At 39.4% G+C, this 20,838-nt stretch overlaps 1 long non-coding RNA gene across 3 annotated transcripts; it reads left to right on the top strand.

Annotated features, from left to right (window-relative positions):
• Positions 1 to 1,674: 1,674 nt before the first annotated feature.
• LOC138972915 (uncharacterized) lies at positions 1,675 to 9,262 on the top strand. Of its 3 annotated transcripts, none has more exons than XR_011457809.1 (7): positions 1,675 to 1,962; positions 2,300 to 2,475; positions 3,156 to 3,330; positions 3,946 to 4,152; positions 4,969 to 5,077; positions 6,014 to 6,125; positions 7,513 to 9,262. It is a non-coding gene; the product is annotated as an uncharacterized lncRNA (long non-coding RNA). The 3 variants fall into 3 exon arrangements; XR_011457807.1 differs by having other exon boundaries at positions 1,678 to 1,962; positions 4,038 to 4,152; XR_011457808.1 differs by lacking the exon at positions 4,969 to 5,077 and having other exon boundaries at positions 1,679 to 1,962; positions 4,038 to 4,152.
• Positions 9,263 to 20,838: the final 11,576 nt, after the last annotated feature.

Genomic DNA, 20,838 nt, shown 5'->3' with positions numbered 1-20,838 from the left:
TAATATTTCATTAACGTTACCTTGGAACGCTTCTCACAAAAAAGTTTTCAAAAGAGAATTTAACAATTGCTTTAAAAGTTAAAGGATAAGGATACGATAAGGATAAGATTTTATATAGTCCTGTGAGGTTGCCCTCATGGAAATTCGGGCTGCTTTCTCCATGGGGAAAGCGAACTGCCATACAGTATACGGCGATACCCACACATTTTGTTTCCTGCATGCGTGTATTCATGTTTCCGAGCCCTGACACTTTCGCTGTGAACTTGGGTTCTTTATCGTGTGCATGCGGCCACCGAGGAGAGTCTGCACGATTTTGACTCTGGGAAATAAATCCCTCGCCGAACGTGGGGATCGAACCCACGCCGATTGCGACAACTGGTTTTGAAGACAGCGCCGCTACCGACTGAGCTATTTCCCGCCCGCCCGAAACGCTTAGTAAAATGGTCTGCAGTGAAATTTTGAAACAATACCTTTTTTATGTTAAATTTAACGTTTGCCAAAATAATTCTTCATGTGGGATCAAGTGCAAAGTTCTTGGTTTGACCTGAAGTTGACTGAAGTTTGCTGAGTGTACAATATTGTTTCATTTTAAATAATTTGAGAGAGAGAGAGAGAAAGAGAGAGAGAGAGAGAGAGAGAGAGAGAGAGAGAGAGAGAGAGACAGAGACAGAGACAGAGACAGAGAGAGCGTTGTGGCATACAAGCATTACAAACAAGTGTTTTTTCACCCATGCAGAGAGGCACCCGTATTCTAATCACATCATATACACGGACATTCACACACACACACACACACACACACACACACAAACACAATATGAGATTTAAAAAAAAAAAGGTTATAGAATATGTACACATCGAATGCTTAACAGAGAGAGAGAGAGAGAGAGAGAGAGAGAGAGAGAGAGAGAGAGAGAGAGAGAGAGAGAGAGAGAGAGAGAGAGAGAGAGAGAGAGAGAGAGAGAGAGAGGATAAAGGTTTTAGGCTTAGCCTCATCTTCCAACCTGTCCTTGCAGGCCCCCTGACCCCCACAAGGGGCTCTGCCCCTTGACCCCGCCAGGGAGAACATCCCCCTGGACCACCACTGGCAACCCCCCCCCCCCCTCTCTCCTCTTTGCCTAGTCCGCCCTGCCTTGGAACATATACAGAGAATAATTGTAAACGTAAGCAAAAGACTGCACACACACACACACACACACACGCACGCACGCACACGCCGCACTCACGCCCACACACAAACCGCTGACATTCGCTTACCGAAACACACACACACACACACACACACACACACACACACACACACATATATATATATACCCCCACATCCCCCCCACACACACATCCCCCATACATACACATACTGCGTAAACTCACACACCATCACACACACACACACACACACACACACACACACACACACACACTTGTGTGCGTTGCATATCTATGCACATGCTAAAATGAACAGAGCAGTACCTAAAAGGAACTGTAACTCATAAAATTGAATAGCTAGTAAAAATATTTAAGTTTTGGTTGAGTATATATATACATAAAATATTGGACTAGCAAAGTCATCAAACACAAGACCAAACAAAAACAAAAACAAACTGAGCCGGCTACTTTCGATACGAAGAAAGGGTTAGCATGCGAGAGTTATGTCCCTTTAAAATCGAAGAGGAGACCACTACGAAGTAAATCAAGGGACAGCACTAGTAACTGATTTTCAACGAACGAACTTCAACTCACAAGAAAGAGTTTGCACCAGGGAGATTGGAAAAAAGCGGGCTACAACATCACGAAAGGAACCCACCAAGAGAGTGTAACCATAATTCAGAGAGCAGAAGATGGATCTGGACTGAGAAGTAAGCCTTCAAGAGTTTTCCACGTAATCGTATCCAGATTCGCTCAGGAGTTATCGAGTGATTTGCAACTGTAACTGCCAAGTCATCGACTATCGAGTGAGGAGTACGTATAATTATTCTTTACAGCTCCCACAACTCTTTTTCACTATCACTGTCACTACCCGTATCCGACTATTTTTGAGATTTGCAAAGTTTATACCATTGTGAGAATCTGAATCTGATACAATTACAGTGACCATTGGGCCGTCTGGTTGGTTTTTTTCTCTTTGAGTTTGAGTTTGATGTTTTTACTTTGAGTTTTACTTGTTTGTTGATTCTATCTGGATCTGGCTGCCCCACATAGTGGTGTTCGTGGGGAGTACGTGACAGAAGCGGACTATTTCGTTAACTGTTTACTTGTAAATTCCCATTTTGAAAACATGTATACATGACTTTTTCAGATTAAAAATCTGTCGGCAATGTGGAAAAGAGGTTGAACTGGTAACAGGAACAGTGAGCTGGTTGATCAACTTGATGGCATGGCTGTACCAAATCATTCAATTGGAACGGAACCGACAAAAACACCAATGTTTCCATTCTTCTTTGTGCTGAAAGTTTACACTGACAGGGACAACAAGTAAGTGACATTTTAAACTCTTGTCTTAAAGCCATATGTACTCGATGACTATACACGCTAATTGCTTTACCAACAGCTGGAGACATGCTAAATTAACTTCCCTGCAAGATATTGTGGTCTAGGACCCCTTAAATGTTGAGATATTTGAATTTTTATTTTGATCTAGATCGTCCTATTTATAGATTTGCCAACAGAGGGAACGTTGACATAAGGGAAATAACTCCGCGTCTTTGTTGACATCCTCACTTTTTCAGAGGCTAGAACAAGCTGTAATGCATGTATATGGTCCGCGCATGGCGACATATCGTCATTACATGGTCTTATGGTGCGTTTGACATCGATTATGGGCAAACTACACTTTGTAAACACGGGAGCGCGTACATATGCCTTTAAATTACCCGTACCACTTGTATAACACACACACACACACACACTGACACACACACACACACACTGACACACACACACATATTTAAACATCAAGTTTTTCTGTTCACTTTCAGTGATGGACGGCCTATCTGGTGGCCTGTAATTATTCCAGTGTCTTGGGGGCACAAGAGGCAAAACTGTTTGATGTTACTTTTTGTGTTTTTATTTCTGCATGCTTTATTTGGATTACTAGAAAACCTCTTTTTATTCCTTTGTGCAAATCTATTTGACCTTTATTCTTTTACTTTTAGTGAAAAACAAAACTGCCTGAGTTGGTGGGGAAGCTTCTGGACTCCAGGTCAAAAAAACAGTCGGCAGGGTGATGACAGATGGCTGTACCAATGAGTCATTCAGATAGAAAAGGAAGCAGACACCAAGGATTCCATTCTCTGTGCTGAAATTGTGAAAAGTTGTACTCTTTAACCAGTAAGTAAATTATTAACAACAAATTATAAAATTTCATTTCAAATTTAATGTAATTTGCAATACGGTACTAGCATAGCTGAATTTGGTATTTATGATCCACTTTTGTGTAATGTTTGCAACACACACACATACATTCAAATATAAACTGCGTCTGAATCAGTGATGGACATTTCTTGTTTGATTCACTGTCTTGGAGTTTGATCAAATTTTCAAACAAATTTTGCTTTTCTTGGGTGTGTGTTTGTTTTTGTTTAGCCCTTAATTGTGATGCACAGACAGACACACACACTTAAAGACACACTCACTTTTAGGACCTTGCTTTTTTCATATTTTCTGTGAATAACCTTTGTGAATCATCAATCAACGGCCTTTTTAAGACACCCAGGGGTCCTTTTTAAGGCCTATTTTTCTCAGATATTTTGAGGTCTAACAAGGGGAGTTCCACTGTATGAGCAAGCCTTAGTTCTATGTTTAAGTATAACAATGGGTGAAGTGCATCTGACTTTATATTTGTCATATCATTTTAAAAGCCCCTAAAAAGTTTTGTTGATCATCATTCTAAAAATACAGTCATGAAATTTCTGGCTGGATACTCAGTCCTCTCTTGTGTTACAGATGCTGTGAAGCGACAGGAGGTGCTCCTTCAGCAGATAAGGACAACAACAAAGAGTTTTGTATCACTTTATGGAACTTGTTATATCTTTCAGGGTCCTAAATGGAGGGTTTCACTGGAGCAGTGACTGTTGGACAACAAGTGCAGGGTGTGTTTGGACCTCCTGGATCAACATGTGTGCAGAACTGCTTAGGGCTTGAACTTCATGGGTGTGTGTAGGAAATGTCATATTAGATTTTGATATTAACATATTCCTGTGGTGCTATATAATTTAAATTATATGAGTAAATGAATATGTCTGTATGAATGTACGTATTTGCTGTGTCATTGTGGCATAGATATATAGACCTATAGCAATAACAAGACATACATGCTGTGAATATATGCTTTTATGCTCTCCTTGTACAAATCTGAATTAACTGAAATTTTTCTTAATGGCCAAGCACAGCCAGCTCTTTTCGACCTTTACATAGGGCCACAGTCAGAGATTGTAGAGTACACAGAGACCATTCATACTTCTTTGCGCTAAGGTAGGACTGCAGGTTATGTTTTTATCACGGCTTTGTCAACATACTGTCATTTCTGTCCGGCTGACAGTGCTGCAAACATTCATTGGATTGAAAATGTGTTTGTTATTGTTTGTGAACATCCTTTTTTAAAAGACCTGGAAAAAAGCCCCAGAACAGATTATATAATACATAATAATATGTAATTGAATTTAAATTTTCTTTTCAAATCAGTGTCTTTTTACAAACTAGCCTTTGTTATTTTTGTGAGTTTAAGTCAGATATCAACACATACTGAATGCATAGTTCAGTCTTAGAGTGGGAGAATGTTTGAGGCTTAAATTGCTTTTGACAACAACAAAAGTTCCCGGTTGAATCGAGAAGCTCCCCCAAAATAATTTTATTACACATGCCTAAAGCCAGCATAGTGCAAGCAGATTTATTTGTGTATGTGCTTGTATGTACAAAGACAGATAATTTGTACAAGTGTTGGCTCTTCATTTTTAATTATTTTTTCAGGATCCTTGGGGGGTTCCACTGTATCTGTGACTTTTGGACAACATATCGAGTTCTGGTGGTTTTTTGACCTAATGGATCAACATATGTGCAGACCTGCTGAGTGCTTGAGGTAAATTGGTGCATTTAGATATATATTGTTTTGCCTACCTGAGAGATACCACCCATGTGTCATGATGTGATAAATGAACCATCTCTTCACAGGCGTGTCTATCATGTAAATGAGGTTGGTTCAAACAACATGTCTGTCAGGGATGTCATTTTCCATTGCTTATGCAAAATCTCCGAGACAAACTTCATTCTCAAAACACTCGCGAGAAAATGGCAAGCCCAAACGTGTTACGAGAATGACTTTGCATCTGTGACTTTGTAATCATGAGCAGTGGAATATATAAGGTCCCTGCCAGACCAGCTTGCCATGACCTCAATGATATGCCCATATGTGCGTGTATGGTTTAGTTACTACATGGGTTATCTCTCCGGTACGTAGGAATTGAAAACAGAATACTTCATGGCTTGCTGTGTGGCACCAGATTTACACTTACTGCTTTTCAAATATTGAAATATTCACGACGGGCGCATTGTACACGCAAGCACAAGACCAAGTGCGCACGGAAAAGATCCTGTAAACCATGTGGGAGTTCGGTGGGTTATAGAAACACGAAAATACCCAGCATGCCTCCCCCGAAATTGGCGTATGCTGCCTGAATGGCGGCCATACACGTAAAAATCCACATGAGTGAACGTGGGAGTCTTAAGCCCATGAACGAAGAAACAGAAGAAGAAAAAATATTCACTTTTACTTGTGTAAACCCAGTAACACACAGTAGACTATGTAGTGTTCTCTATTTGTATCATTGAAACGCTTCTGTCCCGTCAATCACACTTTAAATTGCCTTATATTTTGGATGACATATGCCACCCCTTTGGTATTCCACTGATAATAGTTTAATGTTTTAGCTAAATAGTTTCAGCTAATCGCTATGGAGTATGCAAACACTGGAATTATATGCGATGAAACACTCAAGCTGCTTTCTCTTGCTTACAGCTGAGAGCAGCACTGTAGCTCAGTGACTGTCGGGTGGAGGATCCAATTCTGCCTGTTTCCGACATAATGGATCAACATGAGTGCAGACCTGCTGAGCGCCTTATCTTCTTGGGTGTGTATAGATGTATATACATTAAAGGCACAGTAAGCCTCCCGTAAACCATCACAGAGCTCCCCGAGCGTCTACATACAGTACAAGCATACTTCCATTTGAACGCTCACCGAATGGGAACATCCTGGCTGCTTTCTGTCGAGCGTGAAAAATTTTCAAAGAATTTATTTTCGTGGACTTGGTCCTCTACAACAATGGCGCCTCGTTTTGGTGCTGGACGGCTGTTATGAATATTCAATACCGGAAATCACGCCCGGACAGTAAGCCTCCCGTAAACCATCACAGATACTGTCAGGCTTTTACACACAGTACAAACACCCTTCCATTTGAACGCTCACCAAACGGGAATATCCTAGGTGCCCTACGTAAAGAGCGAGCAATTTTTAAAGAATTAATTTTGCCGATTGAACTCAGGTCAAAAATGAGTTACTTCCCTTCGGGTCTCATTCTATCGATGTAAACTGGCGATAGCCGTGGATCGATGATTATCAGAATGTTTTTGGACCGTGATGCGTTTTTGCGCTAGACCTAACTTTTAAAATCTAAATAATAAATTGACAGCTTGTCACACAAACATTCTTTAATCATAAAAGAATTCTTTTTTCATCAAGACAAGATCAGTACAATTCGAAGTTGTGAAAGTTTGAAAAAAGAAAAGCCCGGAAGCAGGGTCACGCAAGGGTCGTAGTAGACGGCGGTTTATGCATATATCACCGTTCCTCTCAACAGTCAAAAACCATTGCTAGAGTTTTGGTGAACCACAGCCGTTTGTTTCGTGCATAAAAACGTGCTATTGTAGATAAGCTCACATGGAGTCGCATTCAAATGACTAACTGACGACTACATTGTGAAAAAAGGGAAACTGGATCACACTGGTTCATGATGGCTCAGGGGTAAGATAAACCACGCAAAAATAAATTATTTGAAAATTGTTCGCTCTTTATGGAGGGCACCTAGGATGTTCTCAATCGGTGAGTGTTTAAATGAAAGGGTGTTTGTACTGTAGTCTGTGTGTAAAAGCCTGACCGTATCTGTGATGGTTTATGGGAGGCTTACTGTGCCTTCAATTGTATTCATAAATTCACACACACACACACACACACATACTGACAAAGACATTCATGCCTGCACACACGCAAGGACAAACATACACGCACCAGCACGTTTCAAACCCCCACCACCACCACCCTCTCAGTCGGTGCAGCTGTTTCGGAGCCTTTAGTCATCATAATACACACACAGACGGACACAACTTTTAAAAGTTAGATATATATGCACTAAAAGCCACGGCACTTTAAGTTAGGTTTCATTATCATTCTCTTAAAGTTTGGCCCTCTTTGCTTCAGTCTGCATGCTTTCTCATAGTCATACTGCTGTGTCATTGCAGGTTTCATTCCATGCTCTGGTGTGGGTGTCATAAGCAAGAGAGCCTCCTGTTCACTTCCAGCAGATGACTGCATGGTGAAGGACCTTTATACCACTTACAGACGTCAAAGCAGCTAGCTAGATGCCATTGGAGAACAACCAAAACTATTCAGCGGGTGCCATCGGCGAACATAAATACAAGTTACAGAACAGGAAAGCAGATATCACTGGCAAAGGGAACCGGACAGCAGCTACAATAAACTTAATCAGATGCCTGTAGCAAATAATCTGGACACCAATCACAAATCAAACAGATGTGGAGGACAGAGAACATTTCATGTGATTATTGCCACATATATAACCCTGTTTTGAAAAAGAGGGACATAACCCCACACTATATACTTTCTGGTTGCATGCTGAAAACTCTCCATTGGACATTTAGTGAGTTTTGACTCACCAGGTCAGGAGAATGTCACTGATGGGGAGCATAATTAGGCTGACTTACAATGGGTAGACAGAATTGAACATTGTTGTTTTCTTGCATGGTTTTCGGGATAGACTTTACAAAGTTAACATACTGCTATGGTTTGATCAATTTCAAACATGACCACATTTGGCATTTTTTCAAAACCACATTTTTGACAAATATCAAGGATGTGTTGCGAAAGCATGTGTTCTTATTTTTCTGAAATGTTTTGAAAGCTAGATTTTTGATACTTTACAGGCTATTGAAGTTGGATGACCTGTAGATGTGACCCATGTAAAATTGACCCTCATAAACTTTTAAGTTCACAGAAAATAATAATAATAACAGAGAAATGGTATTATTTTGAATGTGTTTGAAGCAAGATCATTGTAACTCAATAACCCCCCTGCGGGTTAGGGGGAAGAATCTACCCGATGCTCCCCAGCATGCCGTAAGAGGCGACTAACGGATTCTGTTTCTCCTTTTACCCTTGTTAAGTGTTTCTTGTATAGAATATAGTCAATTTTTGTAAAGATTTTAGTCAAGCAGTATGTAATAAATGTTAAGTCCTTTGTACTGGAAACTTGCATTCTCCCAGTAAGGTCATATATGGTACTACGTTGCAAGCCCCTGAAGCAAATTTTTGATTAGTGCTTTTGTGAACAAGAAACAATTGACAAATGGCTCTATTCCATCTCCCCCCTTTCCCCATCGCGATATAACCTTGAATGGTTGAAAACGACGTTAAACACCAAATAAAGAAAGAAAGTAACTCAATAACTTTATCTGTGTAAGGTCACACACATACAGGGTTAGATGACATCAAGTCAGCTTGATAGTTTGCATTATTCAAGTTCAGATTGGGGTAGAGTTCCGGTCAATAATAGGGACAATCATTGTCTCCTTTGATTGTTCACAGAGTTTTCATGTACTGATGTATGCATGGTCACTTTCAAAGCTAATCATAGAAATTTAACTTGGCTGTAGGGGAGATAATTTTGATAAAATATGTGTTGTGCTAAAGATGAATTCCCACAAAGAAGAGTGCTATAATAAATCTGTTTTGTGCATTTTATTGTTACTTGTTCTGGTTAACAGGGTTATAAAAAATTGCATTAAAACTGTTTCTGCATTGGGACATTTACCAAAAATCAACAGCTTGGTTACTCACTGTGCAAGATGGACACCTTATTTAAAATTATTATTTAATTGTGTCTTTTACATGTAAGTGGATATTTTAAAATGTTCTTACATAAGTTTGACTATTAATGCTCTGCCAAAAAATGAAAATAAAATTTAAAACATGTGATGAACCTTTACTTTCCTACCAAATGTGACAGATTGACTGCAGCGAGTGGCCTGATCGTGCACACACACATTCAATTCACACAAAACAATTGATTCAGCAAAAATTGGGGCCACATTTACATCCAGTGCAATTTTTAAGGCTATGGTAATTTTTCAAGAAAGTACTGCAGTATACTATAGTAAAATGTAGTAAAAGTACTATAGTACAAAATCTACAGCAACAAAAGTACCACACTGTACTATAGTAAACTATAGTAAAAGTACTATAGTACAAATGTACCATGCCAAAAGTACCACGCTGTACTATAGTAAACTATAGTACAAGTACTATAGTACAAATGTACTACTACGGAAATACCACGCTGTACTACACTTTACTCTAGTAAACTAGAGTACGTGTACTCTAGTAAACTATAGTTTACTATAGTATACTATAGTATACTATAGTACATTTTGGCAAAAAAGTGCTCAAAATACTATAGTACATTTAACTGTACTATAGTTTACTATAGTATACTATAGTACATTTACCACAATGTACTATAGTACACACTAATGTATTGTACTATAGTACTTTTGTACTATAGTTTACTATAGTACTAGTACTATAGTAAACTATGGTACACCATAGTACAATTCAATGTACCATAGTACTTGTACTATAGTATACCATAGTACAATTCAATGTACCATAGTACTTGTACTATAGTAAACTATAGTATACCATAGTACTTTTACTATAGTATACTATAGTACATAGTGTGGTACTTTTTTACTTGGGCACCGCGTTTGCGGCTAAGTCCGAAGCGGAAGATAGCGTTTTGGGGCAAGTTCGGGACTTGTTTTATTCATGAACCAAAAACAGCACGTTCACATACCAACAATCATTCAAAAGAACAACAACTGGAGAAACCCTTGCAAGTTGTTTGACGTTTTCAAAATATTTATTTAGCCTTTTAAATCTTCAGAGAAAAGTAAAAATAAATCACGGCTGTGGCCGCCATTTTGGATTTTCTCTGTGGGCCTCCCTATAAGTGTGTTGCTACTTTGTTTTTTTTACAGATTTCGAGCAATGCGGCAAGTGAGCGGTACCCCAAAACCACGAGGCGGGCCGACTTACACATTTCATGTGGTGATTTTGCGAGAGCCGAGAAAAACGATCAGCCCAGGCGAATTAAAGGGCACTATCTTGGTGCTAGGTCAGTAAGACGTTCACCTCTTTTCTGTATGTGTACACGTGCCTTGAATTTTTTTCATTGTAATTTGTTGGTGATGATTGTTTTTTTATGCTCCCTTTTTAAGATTGTTTTAATATTTGGAATGAGAAGTGTCACGTTGTGCATTAATGATGAGAATGAGTCAGTTTGTAGAAAATGCAGATAGCGCTCTCTCTCTCCCTCTCTCTCTCTCACGCAACGGGCAACGCGAAGCGAAGCGTCCGTTTACATTCAAATTTTTCAACACGTCTTTACGGTACTGTAATAATTTTGTCTGTGTTCGAAGGCTACAGCCAAACATTATTATATCCCCTTACTGCCTTAGATACAGTTTTATAACATTATTGACACATGTAAACAATATAAATTAATTAATGAATGCCACGTAAGCAGGAGCCTTTAAAAACATTACACTTACAGTGTCACACTAGTATTAAAAACTTGTCTGTTTGATTTTTTCAGCTCGCGGAAAGTGTCTTGTTCCAAGAGATGGAACGAATGAGACACTGAGAAAACTTCTGTGCCAGAAGTTTCCGTCACTTGAGGGGACATATTTTGTTTTTGCAAAATTATTGAAGAGGCAGGTGGTAGAATTTCCATCTGATTAGAGCGTAAAAGAGTTGAGGGCTGCTCTCGCTTGTGGAAGCAGGCTTTACATTATGCCATCGGTTGGTTTGAGTTTTTTTACTATTGAAGTTTTAACTTTCGCTTCTTAATGTGCAGTGAATAATCTATTAATTAATGGGTGGCAGCGTGTTTCAGTTTGCAGACGATGATGCTCTGTGAGTCTCTTAGTCTCTGAGGACGAGAAGTGTACTTTCAAATTTGATTTGACACCTGTAGCTAGCTGACAGTAAGGGTACCAGCTACCTGAAGTGCAATAAACAAGATTGTGTGGTGAAACGATTGCCATGCAGAACACTGATTTTATAATTTTCTTTCTCAGTGTGTTTTGTATGTACATGTCCATACTTTCGGTGAAAAGTAACAATTGTCCTCAGCCTATCGTCATTATACATACGAGTAATTAGCCAGAAAAGTAACTAGAAGTTTTGTTTTAGTTTTCATGTGAATCAAAGCAAGAGTATAATGTTTGTGTTGACTGCAAAACCCTGCATTGTGTTGACTGCTTTAAAAATAAGTTTAAAAAGTTGTGTTTTAACCTTTTTCAGACATTTGAGACTGATGAGCCTGAAAGAGGGTTATCTTTGCCTGTAAGTAGTCGTACAGAACTCTCTCTTTCTCTGTTGCCTCTTTCTCTCCCTTCAAAAGATAAATGTATTATACATAACATCTACACTGTACCCATAAGTTCATCATGTTGATAGTATACCCAATTTAACAAATATTAAAACCTTTTTCAAATTTCAGCCAATTAGTACCTTTATTGTAACACCGAAACGTCAATTCAATTTTCTTTCAAAATAATGTACACTTCAGATGGAAAAACAATATATAATATATCCCACAGAATGTTTTTTATTTTTATTGTGAAAATATTTGCGCACTGCAAAACATTAACTGATTAAGGCAAGAACAAAATTATTTAATTCATTGTGTTTCCTGTAAAATAAATTACTGTGGAAAGACTGCATAATTAATAATTATATTGACTGCTTTTGAAATGCTTTATCATTTCTTTATTTGCAGACTCGTGACCAAGAGTCATCTCTACCTGTAAGAACAGAATCTCTGTGTTTCGGTTGATTGCAAAGTAGCATAATATAAAAGTATATATATTATAAACTTAGGCAAAAAAAGAGACCTGAAAAAAAGAGATCTGTTTACAATATAAAAAAAATATGGTCGGTAGGTTGGCTTTTTTTTTTTTTTTTACGACCCTTTAATTACTCCTTGGTGTAAACTCCCTGCATTCGTCTGCTGTTTAAGCTCATACATACAGCTCTATTTGGGTGCAATTGTTTGACTTTTTTTTTTTTTTAGATGAAGGCCAAATCAAGACCACATAATACCCCTCCCCCGGCCCCACACATTTTTTTGTTTTTTGACTCACATGCAAAACAAAAGTGAGTCTATGTACTCAGCCTAGTCGTCTGTCCGGCCGGCCGGCAAAACTTTAACGTTGGATTTTTCTCGGACACTAATATGCCTATCAACACCAAATGTTGCATGATGGTGTATGGTGACAAAACCTCAAAAAACATACATAGTGACTTGACCTTGCTTGAAGGTCAAGGTCACAGGGTCCATAAATGTTGTCAAAAAAACAGTCATTTTTCACATTTTCTGCCAAGTTTTTGAGAATGGTGACCTTACCTATATATGGTATATAGGCCTAACAAAGCCCTTTCTTTTGATACCTATTTGGTTGACCTTGCGTCAAGGTCACAGTAGCCGCTCAAAGTTGGATTGTATACATACTTTGAAGTGACCTTGACCCTGAACTATGGAAAATGACTCTTTCAAATTGTATAATTATGTGGGGCATGTGTTATACTTTCATAATGAGCAACATTTGTTAACAAATCATCAAGGTCACTTTGACCTATCTGACTGAAATAAGACCAAAACAGGTCAGTAAACCTCTAAAAGTGACCATGTCTGTTGGTAGAAAGTGCTACTAAGCACTATTGTGCTTTCTTGATGCCAAATTAAAAGTATTCCATTATGTTACCTTGAATGACCTTGGGTCAAGGTCACAAGTATTTTGGTAAGGGAAAATGTGTAAAAACATGTTCTTTGTGTATGTCATTATCATGTTCATTCATTTGACCTTGACTTTCAAGGTCACCTGAAGGTCAAGGTCATACAGAGGTTAAGGTTAAGCATGTGAGTCATATGTGCTTTGCCCTTCTTGTTTTTGTTTTTTTTGACGATCCCAAGAAAACCTCTAAACGTGACAATGTCTGTTGGTAGAAAGTGCTACTAAGCACTATTGTGCTTTCTTGATGCCAAATTAAAACCGGGGGCCCGGTAGCTCAGTTGGTAGAGCACTGGACTTGTGATCGGAAGGTCGCAGGATCGAATTCGGGCCGGGACGGACACGGGTCAACTTTATGTGCAGACCCAGAGACGGAAGCCATGTCCCACCCCCGTGTCATCACAATGGCACGTAAAAGACCTTGGTCATTCTGCCATAAGTGCAGGTGGCTGAATACACCTAAACACGCAGACACCTGGGTAGCGCGACTCCGTTGCTGCTAGCTTTCCACTGGGAGGAAGCGACCCGAATTTCCCAGCGATGGGACAATAAAGTAATGAAAATGAAATGAAATGAAATGAAATGAAAAAGACATGTCCTAACTCATGGATGTCCTAACTCATGGATGCTGCAATTCCTGTGTTTCTGTTCATATTATTTTTTTTACAGTAATTAATGTTTGAAAGAATGACTCCTTAACCATGCCATGTTTTTAATTTTAATTTTGAAGAAATGCTGAACTCGGTATTTTTGTTGTATTCCAGCGTCTACAAACAAGGACAAGGAGGATAACGAGAACTTCCAACAGAGTATGTATGTTATCTCTTGTTGCTTGTGATTCTGTTCACTGTTTGCACTATTTAGTTCGAAGCTAGCACATCAACATTATTAAGGTTTTGTGTCTGTGTCACTGCATGAGTATTATGAACAGGGATGAAAATTCTCCGTTTTTTCCGACTTTTCCGATTAGTTTCAATGGGCCATCCGATTTATTTGTGCGATTCCGGTTTTTTTTTACGGTACGGTTTCTGTTTAAAGACGAACAGTCTCATCCTTCTCAAACAAAATGGCGAGCGCGAAAGTTCTCCAACGTGACAAGGATCGACTTCCCGATTCATGCTCCAAGAACAAATTCCGATGGGATTGGATGGACAAACACATCGATGATGTTCGAGTTGGGGACGTTATCCGAAAGTTGGACGAGGAAGGCGTGGTGAAGTGCGTGTGTTGCGGAAAAAACATTAAATATGGTCAGGCCTGAAAGTCTCGGTCATTGTTTTTTGAGCGGGCCGAGACTAGTTGGTAGTCGTGTCGTAGATTGTTGACTCTCTCTCTCTCTCTCTCTCTCTCTCTCTCTCTCTCTCTCTCTCTCTCTCTCTCTCTCTCTCTCTCTCTCTCTCTCTCTCTCTCTCTCTCTCTCTCTCTCTCTCTCTCTCTCTCTCTCTCTCTCTTTATTTTGCACCCACTGACATTTGTTTTCCCGGGGCAGCATGCCCCTAGACCCCCCCCCCCCCCCCAGTAGTCTGAAAGTGATATAAAATTATATATATATATATTTCATGACAATACCAGCTTGTTGTAATCCCTTGCCTGAAAAAGAAGTAGATTTGCTTTCAAATGAGCACCAGATTGCTTCATTTTGTATGTATTTTGGGGCAATGTTTGAATCCAATTTTAAGGCTCAGATAGCCCCAGATTGCACCAAATTGCACCCTTGAAAAAAACAAAAACCCCTAGAAGTCTTGACGCTTCGCGCCTGCAAAACTTGGCGCTACTCGCCTTCGAATTTTTTTTCAGTTTTTTTTTTCCTCCAGTTTTCATCCCTGATGAAGCAGTGTTCATTTTAAAATTGAACTTGAAATAGATAACTGCACTGCATGCGCCTATATCTTCTGTAGACAAGCGCTTCAAGTTTATATGACGTTCTTTGTTTTCACCATGACAGAGACACCGTGACAGAGAGCCAGCTGGATCATCGAGATCTGAAGCTCGTGAAAGAGAGCCTAGAACATCGAGTTCTCATGACAGCTCTGTTGCAGGACGATCTGTAAGTAGTAAAATGTGAAGCGCATAGAACTGTACCCATGGGATATGCGCTATATAAGCTTGTTATTGATTGATTGATTGATTGATTGAAGCCTGAGCAGGTTTTCTCATGGCTGATAGTCTCCCCTAGAGTGTCAGTCTTGAATTTTCCCGTAGGTCTAGGACAAGGTCTATCAGTACAGCGAACGCTCAGCATATCAGAGTGAAACTGAATTTGCATAGACGCAGACAGATTGGAACTTACAGTTTAGTTGTTGTTTTTCAACCTCGCATGCATGCATGATTAAAAATTACATCTATTAACGGTTTCAACGTTAGCTAGCACATCAACATTATTAAGGTTTTGTGTCCGTGTCAGTGCATGAGTATATATATATATATATATATATATATATATACTAGAATGAATACCCGCTTCGCCGGGTAGCCGGCTTCGCCGGGAAGAAGTACTTAGAGCCGTACGCCGGCTTCGCCGGGTCCGAACAATGGACCCGCCAAGCTTAGGTCCCTCCCAGATTCGTGGAATGGGAACAGCACGAAAATGATTCAGTGGCCATAATGCCATTCCTGACCATATCGAGTCCCATCCTTGTCGACGAATGTAACCGTGTTAATCACCTTTGGAGGCGAACTCCACTAAAACAGGACTGAGCAAGTTATGGCTTCTAAAAGGAAGGCCAGTACATAAATTTACACAAAAGCCGCCAGACCACATCACAAACAGAACTGAACAATGCACAGGTGTCGCTCACATAGAGACACACACACACACACACACACACACACACACACACACACACACAAAAACACAGAGAAGCCGTATCTATAGAGAGATAGATGACAGTGTATTTTTCGCGTGGCTAAAAATTGATTCGACCTTTGCACTTTTACAGTGAGGATAATTTACGGGTCCAATTTACGTTCTGGACACTGCGTTGACCTTCTAAAAATAGTAACAGTAACAGAACGCCGGGAATATCCGATGACGCTCCACTCACACTATAGTGCACCATTACGAAGGAAGGGAGGTAAACGCTGAAAACCTGGAGAATATGAGAAGATAAGGAAGAGTTACTTATAATGGTGAAATGAACACAAAAACCTAAATCGATTCAGCGCTGCGCGCTGAGAGCACGTGTTGAAATATCTTATCGATGATATTGTGTCCGGGGTGTAGCTGAATACGGTGTCCAAATTTGAAAAAGATCCACCGAGAACTTTGGCTTTGGTGTGTCGGTATGGGGGCCCGGGTAGCTGAGGTGGAACCAAAATAGCTGAGGTGGAACCAAAATCGGTTCAGCGCTGCGCGCTCAGAGCACGTGTTGAAATATCTCATCGATGAGGTTGTGTCCGGGGTCTCTCTGAATAAGCCCACCAAATTTGAAGCAGATCCATCGAGAACTTTGGCCGTGCATGGCGAATACACAAATACACAAATACACAGATACACAGACACACAGACACAAGTCGTATATATATATATAGATATATACATATTCAATGTAGCATATGATTATAAAGCAGTAATCATTTTAAAATTGAACTTGTCAGGACTATGTCCTGAACTGTAGTTCGAAGCTAGCACATCAACATATTATCAAGTTTTTATGTCCGTGTCAGTGCATGTGTATATTTATGATTATGAAGCATGTGTTCATTTTAAAATTGAACTTGAAATAGATAACTACACTGCATGCGCCTATTTCTTCTGTAGACAAGCGCTTCTAGTCTATATGAAGTTCTTTGTTTTCACCATGACAGAGACACCGTGACAGAGAGCCAGCTGGATCATCAAGATCTGAAGCTCGTGAAAGAGAGCCTAGAACATCGAGTTCTCATGACAGCTCTGTTGCAGGACGATCTGTAAGTAGTAAAATGTGAAGTGCATAGCTCTGTACCCATGGGATATGCGCTATATAAGCTTGTTATTGATTGATTGATTGATTGATTGAAGCCTGAGCAGGTTTTCTCATGGCTGATAGTCTCCCCCAGAGTGTCAGTCTTGAATTTTCCCGTAGGTCTAGGACATAAGGTCTATCAGTACAGCGAACGCTCAGCATATCAGAGTGAAACTGAATTTGCATAGACGCAGACAGATTGGAACTTACAGTTTAGTTGTTGTTTTTCAACCTCGCATGCATGCATGATTAAAAATTACATCTATTAACGGTTTCAACGTTATCTAGCACATCAACATTATTAAGGTTTTGTGTCCGTGTCAGTGCATGAGTATATATATATATATATATATATATATATATATATATATATATATACATATATATATATATATATATATATATATATATATATATATATATATATATATATATATATATATATATATATATATATATATATATATATATATATACATATACAATGTAGCATATGATTATAAAGCAGTAATCATTTTAAAATTGAACTTGTCAGGACTATGTCCTGAACTGTAGTTCGAAGCTAGCACATCAACATATTGTTAAGTTTTTATGTCCTTGTCAGTGCATGTGTATATTTATGATTATGAAGCATGTGTTCATTTTAAAATTGAACTTGAAATAGATAACTGCATGCATGCGCCTATCTTCTGTAGACAAGCGCTTCTAGTCTATATGAAGTTCTTTTGTTTTCACCATGACAGAGACATCGTGACAGAGAGCCAGCTGGATCATCGAGATCTGTAAGAGAGCCTGGACCATCGAGATATCATGACAGCTCTATTGCAGGACGATCTGTAAGTACATTTATGGTACCGTAACGTGTAACGAATGTGGTGTTTCAAAAGAATGTCATAAAGATCGGAAGACGCAGATTCCACTTTAGTTGGCTATTTATCTCACTTAATCTAAAACTTTGTTAACCTAGTTCTAAGTTCTAAACAGTAAAAAACACTTGCTCATTTATTGATATGATACATTATCTTAACTCCCTACCCCTACATTGAGAAGCATACATTATTATGGTGGTGGCAATATTGCTGGTAATCAATATATCCAAACATAGCTTCTTGTGCTTCACAACTGCATGCTTTTTGTGGGATCTTTTTCAGCCGACTGGCTCTGAGTCGGACTTTGAAGATTTTGAGCATGTCTTTCGGCTTCCTGAACATGACCATGTGAGTTTAACCTTGGTAGTGCTAATTTTTGTTCTTACATGTTTTAGTGACATTAATTGTTTTCTTCTGAAGAGGTATTCTTTGGTAAACAAAGACGTAGGACCCTCACAAGCAAGGATTATACAGACCTGCCTTCCCGGCCTACGATTTAGGCGAAGTTTGCTACGATTTTCAGCCCAAACTACGACCCAAACTACGATTTCTACGCTTACCCAAATTTTGCTACGATTTTTCCAAAGCCGAAACTACGAAAATTAAAAATTATCTTTGTTTTGGGTCAAAAGACACTCCCGCCACAATCAGAGCCGATGCATTGAGAACAAAAAACAACCAGAAAAGTTCAAGGGTTTGGTAGAAAAGTATTGGAAATCATGCATAAGTCCAGTTTTTGACTCACACGCGAAGCAAAAGTGAGTCTATGTACTCAGCCTATAGTCGTCTGTCTGTCTGGAGCCGGCCGGCCGGCCAGGCGAGCGGCCGGCAAAACTTTAACGTTAGATTTTTCTCGGACACTAATATGCCTATCAACACCAAATGTTGCATGATGGTGTATGGTGACAAGGCCTCAAAAAACATACATAGTGACTTGACCTTGCTTCAAGGTCAAGGTCACAGGGTCCATAAATGTTGTCTAAAAAACAGTCATTTTTCACATTTTTCCAATTTTCTGCCAAGTTTTTGAGAATGGTGACCTAACCTATTTATGGTATATAGGCCTAACAAAGCCCTTTCTTTTGATACCTATTTGGTTGACTTTGCTTCAAGGTCAATGTCACAGTAGGCGCTCAAAGTTGGATTGTATACATACTTTGAAGTGACCTTGACCCTGAAATATGGAAGATCAATCAATCAATCAATGAGGCTTATATCGCGCATATTCCGTGGGTACAGTTCTAGGCGCTCTGCAGTGATGCCGTGTAAGATGAAATTTTATACGGCCAGTAGATTGCAGCCATGTCGGCGCATATTTACCTTTCACGGCCTTATTCCAAGTCACACGGGTATGGTAGACAATTATTAACTGTGCCTAAGCAATTTTGCCAGGAAAGACCCTTTTGTCAATCGTGGGATCTTTAACGTGCACACCCAATGTAGTATACACGGGGGGTGGTTCGGACACCGAAGAGAGTCTGCACACAAAGTTGACTCTGTGAAATAAATTTCCGCCGAACCTGGGATCGAACTCGCGCTGACAGCGGCCAACTGAATACAAATCCAGCGTGCTACCAACTGAGCTATATCCCCGCCCCTGTTTATGGTGGCTTGCAATGTCTGCATGGTTGAATTTCTTAATAATTCCCGTTTACCCGTATGATTTTGCAAAAGCTGTCAAAACCCTGTTTTGTGTCCTTTTTGTGCCTCCACTGCATGCTTCGTATATATTATATATATGATATATATATGGTCTTTTTCAGCTGCCTGACCTTGAGGACTTTAACAATGATTCTGAGCCTTCTCCTTACGTGAGTTTAAACTTGCTCATCCTAATTTTTTTTCAGTGTTGGTTCTCTGGACCCGAAAAAAAAATCTTATTCTTAATCTGTTACAGTTATTATTTTGCTTACTCAGTTATAAATACTTGTGGACTAAAGTCTGCGCCTAGGTCAACTTATATCTTTAACTTTTTATAGGAACGAGCTATAACATCATTTTTCTTCCCAAATTAAAAACTAGACGCAGACTAAAGTCTATAAGTATATTACTTCGTTAAGCCCCCTCCCCCCCCCCCCAAGTCTGTTTACGGTACCACAGCCCCCCCCCCCCACACCCACCCCGGGGCACCCCACCCCCACCCAAAAAAATAGTCGGTCAGCCGGCCCTTTTTTGTTTTATCTGTTGGCCGTGTTCGGTCAGTTTTCGCCCGATTTTTGTTTGTTTTGTACAGTAAAACGAAGAGAAATTTCACAAGGGCCCCAAAAAAAGGTCTGGGTTCGGCCCTTAAAATTAGGGTCGGTCGGAATACAGTAAAAAAAATTGTGATTGTGCCTAATAAGCAGTATGAGGAAAATGCAGAAAGAGAACGAATGAGATAACAATTAAAATTTAGATCTATTCAACGGCATTGACCATTGTTTTAATGAATTGCAGATTTCTGCAGGGACACCGGAGGTCTCTTTTCGAATGCCCATGCCAGCACAGGTAATTTGTTTTTTCTTGATCTTAGCCTAGGCCTGTGTCACAGTGTGTTATAATGTCGTGTTGCACAATTATGTGCTTCGCATGCAAGAAAAATCTCCGGCTTCTTCTGTACTTTTTTTTACTCTTCACTATAATTATTATAGTAATGGGTGCAGTCAGCAATACCTTTTAGAAAAAAATTCTTGAGACATTGAAACAATGAAAGGACTCTTATAAGTTATATTTGGTTCCAAAGGTGTTTCTTGTTTGTATTTTTCACTGTTCTTTTGGTCGTGTTAATCAGCTATTATTGGCTGCATTTTTTCCTGTTCAATGGAAACCAGGTTGACAATGGGGGCTTGACAGTTCAAGCTGTGAGGGCTCAGCAAGATGACGCCTACAACATGTCGCTGCTG

This window comes from Littorina saxatilis, linkage group LG8 (assembly GCF_037325665.1).
Source record: "Littorina saxatilis isolate snail1 linkage group LG8, US_GU_Lsax_2.0, whole genome shotgun sequence".
Lineage (NCBI taxonomy): Eukaryota > Metazoa > Mollusca > Gastropoda > Littorinimorpha > Littorinidae > Littorina > Littorina saxatilis.
Note: the sequence above shows the minus strand (reverse complement) of the source record. Positions and strands in the feature narration are given on the sequence as shown.